The following is a 6,668-nucleotide window of genomic DNA, read 5'->3' as shown; positions in this document are numbered from 1 at the left end:
ACCACCACCACCACCACCATCCCCACCCAAGCCGCCACCTAGACCATCCCTCTATACACCCCTCCCCCCTTCTACGGCACAGGCAAACCTTGCTAGCGATGCGGCGACATGTGGCAGACCTGGTTGAAAACATACATTAGAAAACATACTGCTCATCGACAACATCCGTAGTCCGGAAAACTATGGAACGGTGCAATATTCAGCTGGAAGCTAGCTTATCATCTCTCGACAGTACCTACCAGGAATATTATTTCCATCTGGGTCGAGAGAGTTTTCCTTTTATAACAACCCTGGTGCTTGTGGCTCAGCTTTCACAACAACTCTCCAGATTCTGGAGCCTCATCATCTTTCGCCCTCGTTGCTAACCTCATCCCCATCTAAGATCACTTACAATGAGGACTGTTCCACTGCCACCATAGACGCATAGCCGCAGATACATATCCCCTCCCATGCATCCGCCAGATGAAATATTTGGCAAGTTAATGCAACCATCAGAGAATGAAATCAATTAGAAATAAGAAGTACAGAACATTGCAATCTATTCACTCAGTACGTGAGCGTAACTGAAGACTGATAAATTGGAAGGCAAGGAATCCTTTTGCCTTTCGTCATCCATGATTATCTAACCACAGTTATGAGGAAACGAAAAATCTGTACCATGTCACAGACCACATGGAAATCTTTCAACCATCAGTACAGGAAGACCCTGAGACAGAGCCACCGAGATTCAAAATAGTTCCGTCAGTTCCGCTGTACGCCGTAACCACATGCAGCATACACGACTGTTCTATACTCGATGTACTGGACTACTGGCGAACACCAACACCACTGAAAACTCTTTGGCGCGGATTCCAACTGACGAATGACCGGCTCATTTGGACACAGAGGCAAAACATTGTGTCCCAATATACATAGTTATATAATGTGGGCTCAGTTGTCCAACTCATTTATGTTAAAATGTCTAATGTAACATTACTTTTTAGCATGATAATTATAAAATGGCATTGCATTACATATAAACTACCAATGAGATGTACCAGAACAATTGTCGCAAACCATAACAGAGAACTGTTACTACATACTCATATTCTGCGAGCATAATTTTCTTTATCTCTTCATACACCATCCCACATTCCCACTGCAAACACACCAGAATTGATCTGAGCAAGGGTAAACCATTGAGCATTGTAGCAAGCCAACAACATGGTTTAAACTATCTCGACAATAGTATTCATAGATAGACAGAGGTTTGCAAATATACTCACAAACTTCGATGGAACTACCTTCAGGATTCCAACAATTATAGTTGATCTATTTTTTTTGCAGGGAGTTGCTCTCAAAATTGTTCTGTATGAAGCGCTAGTTGAAATCTGAACAACAACTAATCACAAATTAAAGACTTGCTCTATTACCTCACTTGACAAAGTTGGGTAGTTTATTTACACAAAAGCTCTGTTCACTGCATAATTATCACGCGGGTTGAAGTGGGTTATTTGCCCGTGATTTAACAATAAGCATATAAAAGCATTATGTGATATTATCAGTTTTGAGAAGCAACCCTTGGCACCGTGGCACCGCCAACTCTTCATCTAACATTGCATAAACTCTCTCCATGTATGACGAGTAAAATAGACCGAGTTGAAAGATGAGAAATCACCTGCAGTTGCATAATAAGAACAGATGTGTCAGTAATTAAAGCGCCTCCGTGGTAATGGGATGAACAAGGCAGAGGCTGAGCCGTTCGTGCCGCTGCGCCCTGCCACTACTTTGGATGATATAGTAGCAACGAGCAATGAGTCCATCGCCACTCTCAGACCAGCTACACGGTGCTCTTGCACCGCCGCCGTCACGATCGATCGTAAGCACCTGGTGTCCACCATTCGAAGAGAGAGGACCAGAGATGGCACAACCTAGCTCGCTTGATCTGTCACGCTACTGCAGCCACAGCCAACATAATCCCCCCTTGATGTTCTTGGGTTTACTCATCGTTTTGCTGCTCATGACGGTACACATGTGCCTGCTTGTCTTATTCCTCTTGGTGGTCTTCCAGAATCCTGATCCAGCAGAACATAGCAATCATCTTCTTCTTCTTTGGCTGTCGTCCCTTGAACAGCAGCCAACACGATCTTCTTCGATCATCATCAAGAACACACCACGTTGCCTTCCTACCAAGAAGAAAAAAATATGTATGAGAACTTTGCAGCAAGAAAAATATGTACGAGAACTTTCCAGCAAGAACACACCACGTTGCCTTCCTTCTCTGCATCCTTCATTGTCTCGTTCTTCCGAGAAGACAAGCACCCATCCTGGAGATCTCCGCCGTAGAGGAATTCGCGCAGCCACCGCGCATCACCTGCTGCCTGATGTACGTCATCGTCGCTGAAGAGCCGGTCGACGCAGAAGCAGAGGAAGCATTAAGGCTTGAGGCCGAAGTAGGCCGTGAAGCCCGTCACGGTGTTGGAGAGGACCGGCGGCGGCGCACGAAACCCTAGCGCGTACGAGGGTGTCGGGGAGAGGAGCGGCTCATGCTCGAAGAAGAGGTCGGTTCGGTGGAGCAGTAGGGGCGACGGCAGAGCGGGATATGGGGCGGTGGTGGTGGGGCGGGAGATGGGGCAGCGGCGGCGGGGCGGGAGATGGGGCGGTGGCGGTGGAGCGGGGGAGGAGGGAAAGAGAGAGAGGCCGCGGCAGGAGGGGTGGATCGAGAGGAGGGGTGGCGACTGGAGATGGGAGACGAGGTAGGGCTAGCGAGGGATTGGTTCTGTCGCGAAGGTAAAACCAGCGGAGGGGAGGCGGTGAACGGAAAAAAAACCTACGAAAAAAAACTGAACGAAAGTGGTGGGACGAAAATTGACCGGCAGAGACTACCAACTGCTTCATTAGGAGTAGAGATACTTCTATTTCTTCTTATTTCTATGCTAGCCGAACTCCGTTTTTCTTGTGTTTTGTTTTGGCCGGTTTTCTTACTCGTGTTTATTTATTTATTTTGTTTTATTTTTTACTTTTTTCTTGTTACTCTTTCTTTTATTTTCTCAAAATACATGAAAATTTTCAAATTCATCATTTTTCAAATTCATGAACCTTATTCTTGAAATCCATGAGAAAAAACAATTTCCTAAACTTTTTTAAAAATATCTATCAACTTTTTTCAAACTTGTGAACTTTTCTTAATCAAATTGAAGAACTTTCTCTCAAGCCCGTGAACTTTATTCAAATTTTGATGACTTTTTTTGAATTCATGAACTTTTTCAAATTTTGATGAACTTTTTTATCAAGTCAATGACCTTTTTTTCAAATCTGTGAACTGTTTTCAAAATCTAGTGAACTTTTTAGAAAATGATGAGTTGAGGCCTAAGTTTTAGTGCATGGCCCCCTTCAATGATCATACATGTATCATTTTGTCCCCTCTCATAGTCCAAGAGATTTATTATGATTTATGAGGGAGACCATGTGTGCTGGTACGCGCTTGAATGCTCACCGGAAGAGGTGCACTTCGGTACAACCCCTCCTCAAAAAAATGTATAGGGGGTAGGGGGTCATTTCACATGGCGTATGGAAATACCCGCCAGCCGTACGGGCCGGTCGCGTACGTACATCCGCCAGCCCGTTGTACACCCAACCGCCCGCCCGCCTGATGTCCTCGCGCTGTGTACGCCCGCGTCGTTAAAAAAAAACACCCGATCGCCGAACCCTAGTTTCCCTCGCCTCTGCCGCCGTCGCTGTCATCTCTGGCAGTATTTGGACGACGGGGAAATATAGTCGTCGGCGTCATCGCCATCACGCCCCCGTCGACGACAACTAGTAATCTCGACGCGGTGCGCGCGGTCGTCGCCCACAATCACTGAGGTCGGCCAGACGCCGCCGCCGTCGTTTCCTCCACGTGATGTTCACCCTCACGCCTTCGTCACCGGCCAACATCAACTCTTTTGTCATGTCTGACGGCAGCAATGAGGTACGCGATCCCTGGTCATAGTGATTTAAAAACTGATTATAGTCGCGATGATGTTCGTGGTGTTTGAATGGATCTAAGATTATATATAAACATGTATAGATGGAGCCAGAAATCGGATATGACGGCGATGATGGCGGTAACGAGGACAAATCATTGTCACTGGATGTAGACGAACGTGCCACGGAAAACTATATGAGTTTGAATGAGTCTTACAGTGTCAATGTAAGTGTTGTGTGATAAACCACAAGTATATGGGATCGCAACAGTTTTCGAGGGTAGAGTATTCAACCTAAATTTATAGATTCGACACAAGGGAAGTCAAAGAATATTTGCAAGTATTAGCAGCTGAGTTGTCAATTCAACCACACCGAGAGATTAATTATCTACAGCAAAGTGATCAGTAGCAAAGTAGTATGATAGTTTTGATAATAGTAGCAACAGAAATAGTAACCGTAATAGTGATAGCAGTAATTTTGTAGCAAGTGCAATAGTGACAACAACAGTAGTAACTTAGCAATAACAATATAAGGTAAATTCTTAGGCATTGGATCGGTAATTCTTTGGATGATATTCATCATGAGACAGTCATAACCTAGGGCGATACGGCACTAGCTCCAGTTCATAAATATAATGTAGCATGTATTTCGTAAATAGTCATGCGTGCTTATGGAAAGAACTTGCATGACATCTTTTGTCCTACCCTCCCGTGGCAGCGGGGTCCTATTGGAAACTAAGGGATATTAAGGCCTCCTTTTAATAGAGAACCAGGACAAAGCATTAGCACACGATGAATACATGAACTCCTTAAACTACGGTCATCACCGGGAGTGGTCCCGACTATTGTCACACCGGGGTTGCCGGATCATAACACGTAGTAGGTGACTATAATTTGCAAGATCGGATCTAGAACATGGATATAATGGTGATAGCATAAACGGTTCATATCTGAAATCATGGCACCTGGGCCCAAAGTGACAAGCATTAAGCATGGCAAAGTCATAGCAACATCAATCTCAGAACATAGTGGATACTAGGGATCAAGCCCTAACAAAACTAACTCGATTACATGATGAATCTCAGCCAACTCCTCACTGACCAGCGAGCCTACAAAGGAATTACTCACTCTCAGTGGGGAGCATCATGTAATTTGTTGGGGATATGACTATTAGGTATAACCCGCGCCCAGGAGGGGCTGGGTTATACATATGGCGGTTCATCAATATGAAACCCATGAGGATATTGAAGATGGCGATTCATGAAGCAAGGGCCCGAGGCCCAAGGGCGACTTAAGGCCCATAGGGGTAAAACGCCATATGTGTATGACTTATATTGTAAGGCAAGTATAGTTAGTGACCGAGCCGGACACGTTGTCTGTGAGCCGGCTGGGACTCCGTGAGCCGCTGGGCGTCAACCTGTGTATATAAAGGGACGACCCGGCGGCGGTTCAGGGCAGGAAAGAAGAGATCGAAAGCTAGGTTAAGCGTATTCGCTCCCTGGTAATCGAGACATAAGCAATACCACCTCAAACTGGATTAGGCCTTTACCTTCACAGCAAGGGGGCGAACCAGTATAAACTCCAGTGTCCTTTGTCCCGTTTAACCCCTTTAAGCTAACTAGTTGCGATGGCCCCACGACTAAGTCCTCACACTAGGACATCAGCCGTGACTATTCCACGACATTTGACGCCAACCGTGGGGCCAGCACACGGTGGTTTCGAGTTCTTAAAGGGCAGCTTCGAAGGGATCAAGGGATACGCTATGGGCCGGATGACTAAGAGTCGTCGCGGCAAGCTCTACATTGACGATGCAGGCTGGGGCCCTGAGGCCGGCTCAATTGAGTACGGGTACCGGGTCCCCTATGGCGGAATTCACGTCTTCATCGGCAAGATCGGTGAGCCGAGCCCTCAGCCGGACATCTGCACCGACATCATCGAGACGGCTCAGCATGCACGTCCCGCCCGGGCTCAGCCCGCCGTGAAACGTGCCTTCGTGGGATTTATCCACGGGGCAGAATTTGATGAAGGATCCATGTCTGGCGGTGAGACGGACATCTATTCTGACGGTGAGTCGTCCACGGGCGAGACTACTTCATTGTATCAACTGCAAGACGATGGGCTTGGGGGCTGTTCTGATGGCGACAGTATTCCGGATCCCTATGAGTCGCCGAACAGGGTCACAATCTTCATGGCCGGTACACAGCCTGGGCAGAATTCTTCGACTACAACATCAATGATCTCCGGGTCAACAGCGACAATGGCAGCCGGGGTAGGAGGCCCTGTGCGCCCGTCGGCTCAGGTTTTGATGGATTTGCTGGATAAGCTGACAGCCTTGTTAACAGCAGAGGTTAGCCCAGTGAATCAAGCTCAACATAACTCGGAAATTGCAAAACTGCGTGACGAGGTAGCGCTAGCCAAGGAAGACCTGGCGGTGGAGGATGCTAGGATGTTTGGATGCTCAGGCACAACAGATTCAGGCTAGTTCCTTCCAGCTCTCATTGGATCAAAACACTTCAAATGAAATCATGAGAAGGAGGCACCGAAGTCGTCTGCCGCCGGTTTACGAGGCGAGGAACCTCTTTTGCACGCCTGGAGCGGGGACCAGTAGCCAGCCAGAGATAAATCGGGTTGGAGCGCTTGGGGCTGGAGCGCCGGCTCAACAGCGCACGACGAAACCACCTCGTCTAAATAATACTCCACCTCAGCATGTGCCAACACCACCGG

General features: G+C 47.2%; 1 long non-coding RNA gene across 1 annotated transcript in view; it reads right to left on the bottom strand.

Annotated features, from left to right (window-relative positions):
* LOC119352878 overlaps positions 1–2,612 on the bottom strand; it is a 4,753-nt gene extending 2,141 nt beyond the window's left edge. The window contains exons 1-2 of the long non-coding RNA XR_005170247.1: positions 2,244–2,612; positions 240–2,165 (exon numbers count right to left, since the gene is read on the bottom strand). This is a non-coding gene — a long non-coding RNA (uncharacterized LOC119352878). The remainder of the gene's footprint in view (positions 1–239; positions 2,166–2,243) is intronic.
* Positions 2,613–6,668: the final 4,056 nt, after the last annotated feature.

Source organism: Triticum dicoccoides, chromosome 2A (genome assembly GCF_002162155.2).
Source record: "Triticum dicoccoides isolate Atlit2015 ecotype Zavitan chromosome 2A, WEW_v2.0, whole genome shotgun sequence".
Taxonomy (NCBI): domain Eukaryota; kingdom Viridiplantae; phylum Streptophyta; class Magnoliopsida; order Poales; family Poaceae; genus Triticum; species Triticum dicoccoides.
The sequence above is the reverse complement of the archived record's forward strand: the minus strand, read 5'-3'. Positions and strand labels throughout refer to the sequence as shown.